Here is an 18,972-nt window from a genome sequence, read left to right on the forward strand (position 1 = left end):
AGCATCCTATCTATAATATCTCCTTATAGTTAGTTATATGTCTCTTTAGGCTCCTCTTTGATAACCATGACAATTTTGAGGAATCCTGATCAGACATATTATAGGATGTCCACTCTATTGATAATTTGGTGTTTTTCTCGTGGTTAGATGGGATTTGTGGGTTTGGGTGAGGAAGCTCATAGAGGTAAAGTATTTTCACCACATACTATTAATATGATTTATAACTGTTGAGTTAACCTGATCATTTGACTAGGTAGTGTTTGCCAGATTTCTCCACTGAAAAAATACCTTCCTTTCCAGGCTGAACTCTTCGGAAGGAAGTCACTATGAATAGCACAGAGAGTCTGTATCAGTTATTTTGAATTCTTCTGCAGCTCAGATTTTTCTCTTCAGCCACGTTTATTATATTAGTATACACTCATAGGTCTCATATTTTACACTTGGGGTTGTTCACTTTGTTGTTCATTTGTCCAGTTTGACTATTAAGAGTTCTTTTAGTTTGATCTTGTGCCCCTTTGACATATCCCTATCTATTTCTCATCTATCTATCATCAATCTGCCTATCTACATTTTTTAAACATTTCATTACTTTTTGACACTGTAAGATGCTGCTGCTTCTGCTGCTAAGTCGCTTCAGTCGTGTCTGACTCTGTGCGACCCTGAGACAGCAGCCCACCAGGTTCCCCCATCCCTGGGATTCTCCAGGCAAGAACACTGGAGTGGGTTGCGATTTCCTTCTCCAATGCATGAAAGTGAAAAGTGAAAGTGAAGTCGCTCAGTCGTGTCTGACTCTTAGCGACTTCATGGACTGCAGCCTTCCAGGCTCCTCCGTCCATGGGATTTTCCAGGCAAGAGTACTGGAGTGGGGTGCCATTGCCTTCTCCGACTATAAGATGGGCCAGGGTTATTATGTATATTTACTCCCCACTCCTAGAATCACATTTCTTTATAGTGTCCTAGCTCCTTTTATTGGAGAATGGTATTAGAAACCACGATCTGGGTACTAGGTGTGCTCATTGCTAGTCTTTTAGATCTTCTCTACTTTTTCTTTTTTTTTAATGTTGTTAATTATTGATTCAAATTTGTAAAGGGATATAGGCCTATTCAGATTATCTGTTTCACCTTGCATGAATTTTGGTAGTTTGTGTCAAATTATGAAGTTTGCAGCCATATAAAGTTCATAATGTTCCCTTTTTTAAAATAAAAGCTTTTTAAAATATCAGTTTTAGATTCAAACCAAAATTGAGAGTAAGATACAGAGATTTCCCATATACTTCCTGTCCTGACACATACAGAGCCTACACCATTATCTTATTCTTATTTGTACATTTTGGGTAATAGTCCCTTATCAAATGTGTCTTTGCAATTTTTTTCTCAGTCCATGGCTTGTCTTTTCATTCTCTCAACACTGTATTTCATAGAGCCGATTTTTAAAATTTTAATGGAGCCCATTTTATCTTTCATGTTCTATGCCTTTGGTATTATATTTAAATAATCATCACCATAGCCCTGCTGCTGCGTCGCTTTAGTCGTGTCCAACTCTAGCAACCCCATGGACTGCAGCCTACCAGGCTCCTCCGTCCATGGGATTTTCTAGGCAAAAGTACTGGAGTGGGGTGCCATTGCCTTCTCTGCAGGTCATCTTAAATTTCACCTATGTTATCTTTAAGAGTTTTACAGTTTTGTGAAGGGTATAAGGTCTGTGTCTAGATTTATTTTTGTGTGTGGATGTCCAGTTGTTCTGGCACCATTCATTGAAAAGACTGTCTTTGCTCCATTTGTCTAAGATAAGTTGACTATGTTAGTGTACTTATGTTGCATTGATTTATCTGTCTGTTCTGTCACTGATAACACTGTTTTGATTACTAATATCCCTTATTTATCCATTCAATACTCATTAGTTTAGCAGTGATAACCCTTCTTTTATATCTGAGATTAGTAATTTGTACCTTCTCTCTATTCTTTTTCACAGTTAGCCTGGGTAGATGTTGATCATTTTTACTAATCTGTTCATATTGTTCCCCTGTATACAATTTCATTGTTTTTTATAAAATAATTTTTATTTCCTTTCTTCTGCTTCTTTTAGGCTTAAATTAGTCTTCATTTTTAGTTGCATAAAATGTAATCTTAGATTATTGCTTTTAGATCACCTTCTTTTCTAGTGTAGTTATTAAATGCTATAAACTTCCATCTGTGCATTACTTCTGCAACATCCACAAATTTTGACAAGTTGTGTTTTCATATTAATTTGTTTTAAATAACAGATTTATGTTGAAAGTTATTTATTGACCCAAATGTTATTTATAAGTACTTTGTTTAGTCTCAGACCTGTGGCGGATTCAAGTTGATATATGGCAAAACCAATAGAATATTGTAAAGTTAAAAAACAAAATAAAAAAAAATAAGTAAAAAAAAAATATTTAGGGATTTTCTAGTTACATTCCTGTTATTGATTTCTAATTTAATGTCACTAAATAAACTTTATTAGAGTGCACTTTATTTGATTTATTTGCATTTAATTTTGTTAAGGTGTACTTATGGCCTAGAGATGTGGTCTGTATTGGTGAATGTTCTTTTGTGATCTGAAAACAGTATATGCAGTATATGTTTTACTGTTGTTGGATTAAGTATTCTATAAATGTTAATCAGATCAACTTGATTGATGGTGATGCTCAGGTAAAATCTGATAGAATTGAAATAAGAAATAGATAATTCCACTTTTATAGTTGAATGCTTTAACATGCCTTTTTGGAAAAATTGAGTTAATCAAGCAGGCAGAAAATCAGTAGGGTATTTGTGAAAATTGAGGAGGCTGGTGTGGTTGGAGGAGAGTGAAGGAACATGTGCAGGAAATGTACTCAATATCAGCAGGGTCGGAAGACTGTGTGGGCCTTACATAAGATGTGAAGAAAGGGACCAATTTGGAGGAAAGATGAGTTCATTTTTATAGAATGATAAGTTCAAACTGAATATTAGAGTCTCAAGAGAGGATGTCAAATGGACTTCTGGGATGTTATCAACTACATTATACAGCCTCTAAGAAATACTGTGCCTCTATGAAATACTGTTATATAGTCATCCATGGCTGAAATTATCATATCCTCCCACTAGTGGGAAATGCATTATGAATGTCTTGCAAAATTAAGGCCCATTGGGTTTTTCGGTCATCTGCTGAATATAGAACCAACCAACATGATTTTGTCTTATTTCTACTTATCTTCAGCTGTTAAGGTATATGAAGAAGATGTGGGGAGCTGTTCTTAACAAGATTGAATGTGAAACAGTAATAGCAGGGCATGAAAGGTGGAGCATTAATACAAGATAATTTTACTTTTGAACATTGGATTTTTTAAAAGTTTGAGGAGGGAAGTAAAGGCAAAGAATGAAGATAGATGATGTAGACTAAGTCTAAATGTAGATAAGCTATTTATGCTAGAGTAATAGAGAAAGCAAGCTAGGAAGACAGATATTAGCAAGAGAATATAATGCTTGAGTGAGTATATTGACAAACTATTGGTTTTGCTAGTGATGAAAAGGTGGGCTGTGACCATAGGTAAGAGCGGCCAATAAAGCAAGGGTGGAAGACAAAGTCTTTGGAAGAAGAGATTTCAAAAAGGTAGATACTGGCAGAATCATCATATGTTGTTACTTGCTCAGTCATGTCTGCCTCATTGAGACCCCTTGGACTGTAGCCTGCCAGGCTCCTCTGTCCATGGAATTCTCCAGGCAATAACACTGGAGTGGGTTGCCATTTCCTTCTTCAGGGGATCTTCCTGTCCCAGGGATCGAACACAGTTCTCCTGAATTGTAGGCAGATTGTTTACCATCTGAGCCACATGGATATTAAAATCATGAAGGTTGAAGATGACAGTAATGATGGAGAGAGTGGCTACGTCTAAGGTGCTAATCTTCAAGGAATAAATCAAGTGCTCTTGGGGTATATGGAAGGTCAGAGCAGAGAAAAGTAGCATCTGGTATAATCTGATGAAGTACAAATCAAAGCTCAAGAATTTTAGGAAAGAAAAAGGGAAATGTCCTGGAAGTGTGAACGAGGGATAAGAAAGTAATCTGTCCCATCTTTAGGTCAAATAATGTATGATGTATTTAAAAAGAAAAACAAATTAAAAAATGAACAGTCAACCAGATTCACAAGTAACTTTTCCTTGGTGATGCAAAAGAAAATACTTGATTCATGGTGCAAACCTACTGTGTGCAAGGCTAAGAACTATAATGTTCAAGTGATACCAGGAAAAGGAAAGGAAGCTGTGAATGTCCCCCCAGCCTGCCACAGATAGATATAGCCTATTTACATTTTTATGAGAAAAAAAAAAAGTAGTTCTGGGATAGGAAGGTATAAAAAAGGAATTATGAAAATACATACAAATGTGTTGAGAAAGAAATAGGGAGAAATATCTAAATATACCAATGAACCAGACAGCAAGCTGTCAGATGAGTTCAAAAATAAAAACAGAATTCATGTCAAGAAAACTTGAGTGACTTTAGTTGCTCAAAAGAGCATTAGAATCACATTATTAATGCAAAATAAGAAAACACCATAGAAAACTTTAAAAGCAATAGAATATATGCCATCTTAGAATTATGCCAACATAAAAAACTTTCAAAGGGATATAGTATCTAGAACTAAGATGGAAAAGTCTCCTATATGTAAGGTCATCCTAGAATGGTATTATGTGGAAATTTTAAAACACTTAGAAGGTTGTCATATTTCACAAGATATCGAGAAATCCTAAAATGTATTGAAATAAGGAAACTGAAAGGGAAAACATCTTGTAGCAAATTACCTGCTTTGTCAAGACTTGTAGTGGAGTGGAGGCTGAATAGCCTTTTGGTGTGGAATGGGAAAAACAACCAGGAAAAGTGGTAAATTTAGTTGCAATGTTAGCTTTAGTTCTAATGTTTTGGGGGTTTCTTGGAAATGAGGCAATAAGGTCTAAGTGGTTACAGAAAACAGGACTTGTCTTCAGTAAGATTTATACAGGGAGATTTAACTTTGAAACTTTAGCCTAAATAAGTCAGATTATGATTATTTATTGCCTGCACTCAACTAATAGTGGTCATATTTGGTATATTTCTTAGGTAGATTTTAAATACATAAGATTCAAGATAATTTAGTTTAAGTTTCCTTGGTGGCTCAGACGGTAAAGAGTCTGCCTACTATGCGGGATACCAGAGTCCAGTCCCTGGGTTGGGAAGATCCCCTGGAGAAGGAAATGACAACCCACTCCAGTTTTCTTGCCTGGAAAATCCCATGGACAGAGGAGCCTGGCGGGCTACAGTCCACAGGGTTGCAAAGAGTTGGATATGACTGAGTGACTTCACTTTCACTTTCAATAATAGAAAGATCCAGAAGGCATTTCTATACAATGCAACCACTGAATGTAATTTTTTTTTATTTCTCTTTCTTAATCTGGAAATATATTAATGATACATTCTTAAGTGAAGCTTGCAAAAAACCATACTATTCATTAGAAGTACTGAGTCAAGGGCACTTGGAACTAAAACAGAGTCTCTCTATTATTATACTGTTATTTAAATAGCAGTGAATTTTCATATGAACATTTCTAAAAGGACTAGAAGCAATCTCTACAGAGCGATAAGTTTAAAGATAATTTGAAGCTTCCATTTCACTTCATCTCTTTGGATATTTAACTGTAAATTAACATTTTTTGAAAATGAAAACAATATATAGCAAGGGCTTATGAAACAAATGAAGTCAGAAGGGAGGCTATTCCATAAATGATAAATATGCTTATTTAGACCTTGGTTTTGCAAACTGTTTTTACCACACACAAAGAAAGCAGGGAAGATAACACCATCTTCTTCCAGTGCCAAATTCCCACAAACCCAGGTCCCCAGAGTAGATCCCAGTTGCTCTAATGCTTGTTTAGAGAAGTCTTTCAAATATACAAGGAACATTAAATTAAATTATTCAGTGTTGTATCTTTAACTAGGACACTGTGGATAACAGACACCTTACCTGCCTCATAGAGGGGAGCCATAGAGACTTAAGTATAGGTATAATTATATAACCATGTTACTTAAATAATGTAAATATGGAGTCTTAACCTTTATTTAGTCATGAACACATGATATCATTTAGTTAAAAACAATGCTGAAGGATCCTAAACTTTTCAGTACCAACCTGCTTGAACTTTAAAAAAAAAAAAATTGTTTTGTAATCCATAGGAAATCTCCAAGAATAGTACCGCAAATACCGATTTATTCTTCACCCAGATTTAGCAATTGTTTACATTTTAGTATATACATATAATTCAGTATATGTTCTTGAAAACATTTTCAAACCATTTGAAAGTTGGAGGCATCATATTATTTTTGCTCTAAATACTGCAATGTGCATCTTCTAATAAGGGTATTTCTCTTTATAATCACATAAATATATCTTCTACATAGTCCTCATCTCACCTTAGGAAAAATCAGTTCAGTTCAGTCGCTCAGTCGTGTCTGACTCTTTGCAACCCCGTGGCTGCAGCATACCTGCAGACTGTCCATCAACAACTCCCGGAATTCACTCAAACTCACGTCCATCGAGTTGGTGATGCCATCCAGCCATCTCGTCCTCTGTCATCTCCTTCTCCTCCTGCCCCCAATCCCTCCCAGCATCAGGGTCTTTTCTAGTGAGTCAACTCTTCGCATCAGGTGGCCAAAGTATTGGAGTTTCAGCTTCAACATCAGTCCTTCCAAAGAACACCCAGGACCGATTTCCTTTAGGATGGACTAGTTGAATCTCCTTGTAGTCCAAGTGACTCTCAAGAGTCTTCTCCAACACCACACTTCAAAAGCATCAATTCTTCAGCGCTCATCTTTCTTTAAGTCCAACTCTCACATCCATACATGATCACTGGAAAAACCATAGCCTTGATAGATGGACCTTTGTTGACAAAGTAATGTCTCTGCTTTTTAATATGCTGTCTAGGTTGGTCATAACTTTCCTTCCAAGGATAAGCATCTTTTAGTTTCATGGCTACAAGCACCATCTTCAGTGATTTGGGAGCCCAGAAAAATAAAGTCAGCCACTGTTTCCACTGTTTCCCCATCTATTTGCCATGAAGTGATGGGACCAGATGCCATGATCTTAGTTTTCTGAATGTTGAGCTTGAAGCCAACTTTTTCACTCTCCTCTTTCACCTTCATCAAGAGCCTCTTTAGTTCTTCTTCACTTTCTGCCATAAGGGTGGTGTCATCTGCATATTTGAGGTTATTGATATTTCTCCCGGCAATCTTGATTCTAGCTAGTGCTTTCTCCAGCCTAGCGTTTCTCATGATGTACTCTGCATAGAAGTTAAATAAGCAGGGTGACAATATTCAGCCTTGACGTACTCCTTTTCCTATTTGGAACCAGTCTGTTGTTTCATGTCCAGTTCTAACTGTTGCTTCTTGACCTGCATATAGGTTTCTCAAGAGGCAGGTCAGGTGGTCTGGTATTCCCTTCTCTTTCAGAAGTTTCCACAGTTTATTGTGGTCCACACAGTCAAAAGCTCTTGCATAGTCAATAAAGCAGAAATAGATGTTTTTCTGGAACTCTCTTGCTTTTTTTCAATTATCCAGCAGATGTTGGCAATTTGATCTCTGCTTCCTCTGCCTTTTATAAAACCAGCTTGAACATCAGGAATTTCATGGTTCACATATTGCTGAAGCCTGGCTTGGGGAGTTTTAAGCATCATTTTGCTAGCATGTGAGATGAGTGCAATTGTGCGGTAGTTTATCATTCTTTGGCATTGCCTTTCTTTGGAATTGGAATGAAAACTGACCTTTTCCAGTCCTGTGGCCACTGCTGAGTTTTCCAAATTTGCTGGCATATTGAGTGCAGCACTTTCACAGCATCATCTTTCAGGATTTGAAATAGCTCAACTGGAATTCCATCACCTCCACTAGCTTTGTTCGTAGTGATGCTTTCTAAGGCCCACTTGACTTCACAGTCCAGGATGTCTGGCTTTAGGTGAGTGATTACACCATCATGAAAAATGGCATTTGCTATAGGAACTGTATTTAAATTTCACCTTTTTAAAAGGAAAAAAAAAAAAACAAAAAACGAAGAAACCTGGGTTTTAGAGCTTCTTTTCAATTCATGATCCAATCATCTTTCATTTTTTGTATTTGGATGCTTCATCTGTTCAGACTCTTTAATTTATACCAGTCCTTGTGGCTTCTTTTTAAATAAAATTTTTATTTTAGAATGGTTTTAGATTTGCAAAAACAATTGGAACATAGCATATAGAGTTCTCATATACTCTGCACCATATTTTTTCTATTATAGACATCTATATTTGTGTGGTACATTTGTTACAGCTGGTGAACCAATATTGATACATTTATTAATTAAATCCATGTTTATTCATATTCCCATAGACTGTTTTTTAATCTAAGATCCTCTTTGATGCTCCTTAATCACACCCAGAATAAATTTATTTCCATTTTCTTGGGCTTGTGTTGGCTGTGAAATTTCACAGGCTTTTCTTTTCTTGATGACCTTCATAATTTTTAGGATCACTGGCCAGATAGTTTATAGTATTTATGTTGAGTGGAATTCGCCAGATCTTTTTTCTCATAATTGTACTATGATTATCAGTGTTTGGAAGAGAACTGCAAAAATAAAGTGTTATTTTCATCATACCATAATTCTTGGGTTTTGTATTGGTTTGCTATGGCTTCCTTAACAGAATATCTCAGACTGGGTAGTTTAAAGAGGGAAATTTATTTATCTTACAGTTTTGGAGGCTAGTCTAAGATCAAGGTGTCAGCAGATAGTTTGAAGATGGTTGTCTTTGCCTTTTGCCTTCATATAATCTTTCCTCTGTGTCTTTATCCCAGTATCTCCTCTGTGTTCAGATTTCTTCCTAGAAGGTCTCTGGTCAGATTGGATTAGGGCCCACCCTAACAGCATCAATTTAACTTAAATCACTTTTTTTCAGGGATTTCATTTATTTAAACCAGTTTTAGGTTCCTAGAGAATGGATGGTGTAGAGATTTCCCATATATGCTCAACCACCATGGATGTATAGCCTTTTTCATTATCAACATCTCTCACTCAGGTCAGTTCAGTTCAGTCGCTCAGTCGTGTCAGACTCTTTGCAACCCCACGAACAGCAGCAGGCCAGGCCTCCCTGTCCATCACCAACTCCCGGAGTCCACCAAAACCCATGTCCATCGAGTTGGTGATGCCATCCAACTATCTCATCCTCTGTCGTCCCCTTCTCCTCCTGCCCCCAATCCTTCCCAGAATCAGGGTTTTTTCAAATGAGTCAGCTGTTTGCATCAGGTGGCTAAAGTATTGGAGTTTCAGCTTCAACATCAGTCCTTCCAATGAACACCCAGGACTGATCTCCTTTAGGATGGACTGGTTGGATCTCCTTGCAGTCCAAGGGACTCTCAAGAATCTTCTCCAACACCACAGTTCAAAACCATCAATTCTTCGGTGCTCTGCTTTCTTTATAGTCCAACTCTCACATCCATACAGATGGTACATTTGTTATAACTGATGAACTTGTATTGGCATATTAGGATCACCCAAAGCCCAAATTTTACATTATAGTTCATGCTTGATGATCTAACTCTAAAGTTTATATAGAGAGGTGGAAGGCCCAGAATAGCCATCACAGAAATGAAAGTACAGAATGAGTTGGAGGGCTGAAATTAGCCAACTTTTGAAATTTACTATAAAGCTCCTGTAATCAAGATACAATAATATATGATATATATTTAGAGAATTAAATACATTGTTTCTTTTATTCCTTTGAATAACCTGTCCAATTATGAATAAGAAAATCAACTGTTTTATTTTACCCTCACTTATTCATTCTTTGATGCTTTTCTATACTTCATGTAGATTAGAGTCTGAGCTATTTCCCTCTCTCCAAAGATTGTCTTTTAACATATTTTGCAAGGCATCCTTATTAGCAGCAAACTCCTTCAATTTGGAAGTTTCTATTGATATATCCTGGAGCTCAGAGATTCTTTCCTCAGCTGTGTCTAGTCTACTAATAAGCCCATCAAAGTATTTCTTCCAAATTCCTCACTGCTGTAATGGTGTCTTTGAGCTTTACCATTTCCTTTTATTTCTTTAGAATTTCCCTCTCTCTGGGTTACATCGCTCATCTGTTCTTGCATGCAATCTACTTTACCTATTAGAGCCCTTAGCATGTTCATCACAGTTTTTAAAATTCTGGTCTGATAATTCCAATATCTCTGTTGTATCTGACTCTGGTACTGATGCTTGGTTTGTGTCTTCAAATTGTACTTTTAGCCTTTTATTGTGCTTTGTAACTTCATCTTTATAGTAAGACATGATCTATGGGTAAAATGAACTGCTGGAAACACGGCTTTAATAATGTGGTGTTGAGGTTAGGGGCAGTGGGACACATTCTATGATTTGGTTTCAGTCTTTTAATACGCCTATGCCTCTGGATGGTAAATTTAATGTGTTCTTAGTTTCTCCTTTAGTTAAAATGGGATGGCTAGAATTGAGTATTTCCCTTCTCCTAAGTAGAAAGCTAGGGCTTCCCAGGTGGTTCAGTGGTAAAGAATCTGCCTGCCAATGCAGGAGATTCAGGGGACACAGATTCGAACCCTGAGTGGGGCATGGCAACTCGCTCCAGTATTCCTGCCTGGAAAATCCCATGGATGGAGGAGCCTGGCTGGCGATAATCCACAGGGTCACAAAGAGTTGGACAGGAGTGAGCTACTGAGCACACACGTAAGTAAAAGGCTACAGCTGACTGGTATTTCCCTTCCCCCAGAGAAGGCAATGGCAACCCACTCCAGTACTCTTGCCTGGAAAGTCCCACGAACGGAGGAGCCTGGTGGGCTGCAGTCCATGGGGTCGCGAAGAGTTGGACATGACTGAGCGACTTCATTTTCACTTTTCCCTTTCATGCATTGGAGAAGGAAATGGCAACCCACTCCAGTGTTCTTGCCTGGAGAATCCCAGGGACAGGGCAGCCTGGTGGGCTGCCGTCTATGGGGTCGCACAGAGTCGGACATGACTGAAGTGATGCAGCAGCAGCAGCAGCAGCAGCAGCAGCAGCAGCAGCAGCAGCAGCAGCAGCAGCAGCAGCAGCAGCAGCACATTTAGGAACTCTCCCAGAAGTTTGGATTCACCTTAATTAGTTTCTCCTGAAGGCATTCTTGTTAAGAACAGAGTGCTCTGGTCTATTTCAAGGCTGTTACATTTCCCCTCCCACTACGAGATGCATTAGGGGATTTTTCTCTGATTTCACTCAAGGACCTGTTTGAGCTCCAGGGAGGCAACTCTCTGGAAATTGTGGGGATCCTCAAATGACTGACTTCCTCTGGACTATTTTAACTCTCTCTTTGACATTTAGCGTCCAGCATTTCAGCAACTAAGTTTCGGGTTTTCCTACGCGGATTGGCTTCTGCGGCAGTTTCGACTCGTGGTTATCTGCTCCGGTAAGCTGTAACTCCTTGTTTTCTCCTTTCTTATTTTGGGGCAACGGTTTGTCCTGAATTCTCCTCTCTTTTACCGGCTAAGAAAAGTTGTTCAGCTTTTTACCTGTTAGGATGGAATGGAGACTTCCAAGGCTTCTTACTTGTGGACCTGGAAACGTTAACTTTTAGGAACTTTCTCATGATCGTATTTTCATATGCGAACAGGCAGATTAGAAAGCGTCATGGTTCATAGGTCTACCCAGCCCAATTGGCACACATGTAGCCCAGCCTGAGCCTCCCTCTCAACTTCGACAGTGAATGGCAACTCTCTCAATTTTTTTTTTTCCCTCATGTCTCTTCTATGCTTATAACCTAAGATCAAGTGACCTTACCTGAAGATATGGTGATCTTTCCCTCTATTTATAGAAGTAGACGTAAAAAAATTAAAAAAAAAAAAAAAGAAAGGAAAAGAAAACTTTGTGGTGTATATCCAAAGGCTTTGTACTTATTGTTGTTATTTTTAAAATATTTGTTTATTTGGCTCTTCTGGGTCTTAGTTGTGGCTTGAAAACTCTCAGTTTTGGCATGTGAGATCTAGTTCCCTGACCAGGGTTTGAACCTGGCCCCCCTACATTGAGAGTGCAGAGCCTTTACCACTAAATCACTGGGGAAGTCCCAGACCAGAGGCTTTGTACTTTAAATACTCAAAAAAACCATTTGGGGGGTTTGTTATTTATTTTAATATTCCTGAATAAAGAGACTGGCTAGTGAAGAAGAGACATTCTTTTAAAATTTTAGTTGTGCTAGGCCTTTGAATGATCAGGGATTTTCTGAGAGATTTGAGCTGTCGGAAATGGACTGAAGAGGTATTGCATGCCTCTTTCTGTGGGGGTATTCAAGCAGATATTTGACATACAGCTGATGCAGGTATTGTAGAAGTAACTGGAACAACAGATGAGAATTAGTGTTTGTGTTCTAAGGTCTTTTCCTGCTTTATGTGGTAAATTTATACATTAAAAAAAAAAATAGTAATAGTCATGAATTTCACTTGAGTCTCCCTTCATAGTCACCAAATCTTGAGTGAGTGAGTGAGTGAAGTCGCTCAGTCCTTTTTGACTCTGTGACCCCATGGTCTGTAGCTCACCTGGCTCCTCTGTCCATGGGATTTGCCAGGCAAGAATATGGAGTGGGTTGCCATTTCCTTCTCCAAATCTTATTGTGACCCAAGTAACTAATTATTTGGTCAGGCAAAATACTGCCACTAACTGACCAATATTATCAAATAAACCAAATGCTTGAGGTCAGATACTACAAATTCATTTTGAGTATTTTAACTCATATTTATATGCAAATATGATTTCTTAAGTTTGTAGGATTCTTTGTTGATAATAGTTAGGGAAGCTGTGGAGTATAGCTGTGGAACATTGCTGGAAATGTTCAGGCACCTAACTTACTATAGAAGAGAGCAGAATTGAAAGATGAAGGAAAGGGCAAGCTGACTCATAAAGGCTTGAATTTGATTTGTGAGGGTGGAATGAAATATTATTGTGGAGTATGGGACATAACAGTGGTACAAACAGGAACAATATGTAGAAGATTTGTGACTGATGTGAGGTAATAGATAATTTTTATGATATAAAATTGATGTAAAAGGGGTCAGCTATAAGAAAGCATTGAAGCTCCGAAGTATCAGAATTGGAAAGAACTTCAAGGAGGCAGAGAAGGGCTTTGAAAAGAAATCGCTTTGAACTCTGTGCACTCTGCAAAATGATGCCATTCAATTCCAAATTCTCTGGCATTTATGCATGTGATTTTAGGGGCAGCCAGTAAAGGACATCAATATTAATGTAAAATTGTATTTTCAAAAAAACATTCAAGAAACTTTCATTAGACTAAACAAAACATTCTTTTTTTGTGTATGAAATAAAGCACTTTAAAAGGCATCGTATTAGCTTTAATGAAATCAAAATTAGTGGCTATTCAGTACTAGTTGGTTCGTTATGTATGCCACTATCTTCTTCTGTCGGGTCATTTTTATTTTGTTTTGTTTGAAATGAGGTTTATAAAATATGGTGATGCTTTTTAAGTCTCTTCCACTTGTTCATGATTGGACGATGCATTTGTAAATAAATGTGAAACTTACGTATCACTAGTTCTTTGGAAATAAAAAATATATTACTAATCCTAGTGGTTTCCAAGAACATGATTAAGTTGACTGTTGATACCACAAACTTTACTAATTCAATACATTCAATGGTTAAAAAAATAAACTTGACTTTCTTTCATGAAAAGTGGATTAGTAGCTCCAGGATATCTTGACATTTATTTTTAAAGTACAAAATAACATTTTGGCTAGAAGAATATTCAGTGTTCTCTTTTTTCCCTATTTTAGTCTATAGTAAACAGAAAATCATATGAAAACAGGTGTAGTCGTTAATGTGAGCTAGCAATCATACAGTTCAACTAATTACCAATATCAATACTTTTCACATGATTGCATAGAGCTGTTGTAATCTTCATACAGGACAGAAAGATTTTTAGAGTAGATATGGGTTAATGGTCTCATGCTATCTATATAAATGAATAATTCTATTTTGGCTAGACCTATGATGCAGTATTAAAATTTGCAAAGGCTGAATTTGGGTTGTTAGCAACATAATTGGGCTTTGAGATAATAAAAATTGGATATGGACCAAACCGGGATCCTGAGCAGGATTTCAGAAATAGCAAAAGTTTTTCAAAGTGTAGGATTGTAAAGATATTCCTTTAAAGTAAATGTTTTCTAGTCAAATTTAATTCTAGTCAAATTTAGAATTAAATTTTTAAAAATTTAAAAACTAAATTTAAATAACTTTAAATTGAAGTACAGAAACATACTTCAATTAAAAAGTACCTAGTAATTGTGTTATTTCAAGTGCAGTACTTTAAAGAAAGTTTTCAGTTAATAAACATTACAATAGGCACTTGGTTTATTTGAAGTAAAATCAGTTGTAAAAACAAATTGGAATTTTGCTTGGTTGTTTTCAAGATCAGTTCTTTAGAAATATGCATCATAAAATTTTACATTTTATGCCATGAGGTTAAGAGCAAATTAATAGAAAGTATGTAAAATACAATTGGTGATTCCTTCTTTACTACATTGTGGGTGTTTTAGATTTCTTTTACTTTATATTTGAAATGGGAAACTGAAGTGATTTTCCTTCTTAACATGCCAGTCACTTGTTACCATAACTAATTTTAAGTTCATGAAAATATATAAATATAATTTTTAGCTTAAATAGTTTTTCCAGGACAATGTAAGCAAGGAAAATTACTTAAAATACCAGGTTTTTTTGTTTCTTTGGAAGCAGTCCTAAAACTATGCAAGTTAAAACTAAATTTTTAATAAACCTATGTATATTATCAAAGACGGAAGAATTATATAAGATACCATGTTTATGCATAAATGTTATAATATGAGAACAGGAGGTGTGTGTATAAAAGAATTCATTAGAACATATCATGGAACATACTGTGTGCCTCAGCATTATATGTATATGAGTTAGGTGTTTAATTTGAAAATTCTAGTTGAGAGATTAAAAGTAGAACCTCTAAGTATAATGAGTTTCAATAATGCACTTAAACAGTCTACTAAAATATTACTTCAATTGTAAGTGATGTAAAAATATCGAAATTGTTTCCATACTAGGCCTTCGGAATTTGGGATGTATTTTGTAGTGATCATGCATTTCAGTTTAATTATTAAAGTACAATTGACTTACAATATTACAGTAGTTTCAGATGTACAACATAGTGATTCAGATTTTTTAATAGATTGTCCACCATTTAAAGTTATTATAAAATAGTGGCTCTATTGCCTGTGCTGTGCAATATCCTTATATATTTTTTATCTTATACATAAGTTTTTACCTCTTAATCCCCTATCTCAATATTGGCCCTCCCCCTCCATACCTCTCCCCACGGTTAACCACTAATTTACTCTATCTGCGTCTGTCTGTGATATTCATTGTTTTGTATGTTTTAGATTCTACATATGAGTGAAAATATACAATATTTGTCTTTCTATGACTTTTTTCACCACAAATTGCTATGTCAACAATGCATATTTTAAGTATTCAGCAGGCATGTGTGGCTAGTGGCTTTTCTTGGCAAACATAGTTCTGTACAAATAAGAGTGTTTCTCAGTGTTAATGGTTGAAGTGGGAGGAAGAGACATTTTCCCTCTGGGTAAGTATTTAACCATCCTGCTTACACTCAGTTGGAAACAGAAACTTGAATTTATAATAAACAAAACTTATGTAAATATATAATCTAGCCCTAAATGTCCATTTACAAAATTACTTTAAATTGTTATTTAAGGGTATTCAACTTGAAACTATGCTGACTAAAATAATGCACTTAATATATGTTGATGTCTGACTTATTTCAGTGACATGCATGAGAAAAACAATGGAATATTGAACTAAAGATAGAATTTTATGCCAGAAATTTCATCGCTTTAAGCTCTAAACAGGAATATTTTGCATCAAAGATTAATTTATATGTTACCAACTATCTATGTAGGAGGAATAAACTACAAAAAATACCAGCCAACAGAAACCTTTACGTGGTGGTAAAGTTATTCTGTAGAAAGAGCTCATACAAGTAAGTTACAAAGAAATAAATTCTGACATTACCTTTCCCACTTGCTGAATGGCTTGGAAAATGTTATATAATCTCTCTGAACCTTGAGTTTTCTCTTCTCAGAAATGATTATACCTTCCTTTCAGAGCTATGCCAATTAAATATAATCAAAGACACCATTTGAATTTCCATGAAAAGTATTTGCTGATCACATATCACGTTTACATGTCAAACAATAGATTTTAATACATACTAGTGTTGCTCTTTTCTGAAAATACCTCACACTGATTTGATTAAACAACGTTATTTGCTTCTAGCAAATTCAGATCTGTTGCTCAGTCATGCCCAACTCTTTGCGACCCCATGGTCTGCAGCATGCAAAGCCTCCCTGTCCATCATCAACTCCCAGAGTTCACTCAAACTCATGTCCATTGAGTTGGTGATGCCATCCAACCATCTCATCGTCTGTTGTCCCCTTCTCCTCCTGTAATCTTTCTCAGCATCAGGGTCTTTTCAAATGAGTCAGTTCTTCACATCAGGTGGCCAAAGTATTGGAGTTTCACCTTCAAAAACAGCCCTTCCAATGAACACTCAGCACTGATCTCTTTTAGAATGCACTGGTTGTATCTCCTTGCAGTTCAAGGGACTCTCAAGAGTCTTCTCCAATGCCATAGTTCAAAAGCATCAATTCTGAACTCAGCTTTCTTTATAGTCCAACTCTCACATCCATACATGACTACTGGAAAAACCTTAGCTTTGACTTGGACAAACCTTTGTTGTCAAAGTAATGTCTCTACTTTTTAATATACTGTCTAGGTTGGTCATAACTTTTCTTCCAAGGAGCAAACCTCTTTTAATTTCATGGCTGCAGTCAGCATCTGCAGAGCCCCCCAAAATAAACTCTGTCACTGTTTCCACAGTTTCCCCATCTATTTGCCATGAAGTGATGGGACCAGATGTCATGATCTTCGTTTTCTGAATGTTGAGCTTTAAGCCAACATTTTCACTCTCCACTTTCACATTCAAGAGGCTCTTTAGTTCTTCACTTTCTGTCATAAAGGTGGTGTCTTCTGCATATCCAAGGTTATTGATATTTCCCCAGCAATCTTGATTCCAGCTTGAGCTTCATCCAGCCCAGCGTTTCTCATGATGTACTCTATAAGCAGGGTGACAGTATACAGACTTGATGTACTCCTTTTCTGTTTGGAACCAATCTGTTGTTCCATATCCAGTTCTAACTGTTGCTTCCTGACCTGCATACAGGTTTCTCAAGAGGCAGGTCAGGTGGTCTGGTATTCCCTTCTCTTTCAGAATTTTCCACGGCTTATTGTGATCCACACAGTCAAAGGCTCTTGCATAGTCAATAAAGCAGAAGTAGATGTTTTTCTGGAACTCTCTTGCTTTTTTGATGATCCAGCGGATGTTGGCAATTTGATCTCTGGTTCCTCTACCTTTTCTAAAACCAGCTTGAACATCTGGAAGTTCATGGTTCACATACTGTTGAAGCCTGGCTTGGAGAATTTTGAGCATTACTTTACTATCGTGAGTGCAATTGTGCGGTAGTTTGAGCGTTCTTTGGCATTGCCTTTCTTTGGGATTGGAATGAAAACTGACCTTTTCCAGTCCTGTGGCTACTGCTGGGTGTTGCGAATTTGCTGGCATTTTGAGTGCAGTACTTTCACAGCATCATCTTTTAGAATTTGAAATAGCTCAACTGGAATTCCATCACCTCTACCAGCTTTGTTTGTAGTGATGCTTAGTTTACTTTTCTTTAATTTCATAAAGTACAAGCTTGGATTATTAGCATTCCATCTTTTCTAATTTAGGTGTTTAATGCTATGAATTTTGTTCTGTTCACTGCTTTCACTGCATCCCGTAAATTTTAAGTTGTATTTTAATTTAGTCCAAATATTTATTAATGTTAACATGGCATATCATTCTCCATCACAGTACTTTTGGCCTATCTACATTTAAAGTGGGTTTCTTATAGTTAACATATGGTTAGATATTGAGTTTCATTCACTCTGAAAACTTCTTTTTAATTGCTATATCTAGATCAGTAATATTTAATATGGATATTGACATAGAATAGTTACATGTTGACAATGGTTTCCTATTCATTGTACTTGTTCTGTGTTTTTTTTTTTTTTCTGTTTTCCCTTTTTTTTTTTCTTTCTCAGGTTAATTGAACATTTTATGTGATTCCATTTTCTCTCTTCTCTTAGTTTATTAATTACACTTTTTTAAAAAAACCTTTAATTTTTAGAGTAGTTTTTGGTTGAAAATAAAATCGAAAGGCAGATACAGAGGCTTCCCATATGCCTCTTTTTCCCACATATGCACAACCTCTCCCGTATCCACATCACTCATTAGAATGGTTCATGCTTTACCAAGGATGAACCTAGACTCACACATCAACACTCAAGGTCTGTAGTTCACAGTATGGTTCCTCTTAGTGTTGTACATTCTATGGCTTTGGACAAATATCTAGTGAGATATATATATATATATCTCACTATATACATTGTGTATAGTACCATAAAGAATATTTTCTCGGTCCTGAATATCCGCTGTGCTTCACTGATTCATACCTGTCCCCACAGCCGCTGGCAACCACTGATCTTTTCATTGTCTGTACAGTTTTACTTTTACCAGAGTGTCTTGTCTTATATTTGGAATCATACAGAATGTAGCCTTTTCAGATTGCCTTTTTTTTTTTAGTTAGTAATAATGCATTTAAGTTTTCTACATATCATTTTCATGGCTTAATAGATAATTTCTTTTTAATACTAAGTAATATTCTATTGCCTGGATGTACCATGATTTATTTATTCCTATTCCTTCTCCTACCAAAGGACATCTTGGTTGCTTCAAAGTTTGGTAGTTGTGAATAAAGCTGCAATAAATATCCACATACAGGTTCTT

At 36.4% G+C, this 18,972-nt stretch overlaps 1 long non-coding RNA gene across 1 annotated transcript in view; it reads left to right on the plus strand.

Moving 5' to 3' along the window:
* The first annotated feature begins 8,807 nt into the window (after positions 1-8,807).
* Positions 8,808-18,972, plus strand: part of LOC147366670 (uncharacterized) — a 927,553-nt gene continuing 917,388 nt past the window's right edge. The window contains exon 1 of the long non-coding RNA XR_015168902.1: positions 8,808-11,445. This is a non-coding gene — a long non-coding RNA (uncharacterized LOC147366670). The remainder of the gene's footprint in view (positions 11,446-18,972) is intronic.

Source organism: Bos grunniens, chromosome 8 (assembly GCF_055505025.1).
Source record: "Bos grunniens cultivar Pamir isolate PY7600 chromosome 8, Bosgru_T2T1.0, whole genome shotgun sequence".
In the NCBI taxonomy this organism is placed as follows: Eukaryota; Metazoa; Chordata; class Mammalia; order Artiodactyla; family Bovidae; genus Bos; species Bos grunniens.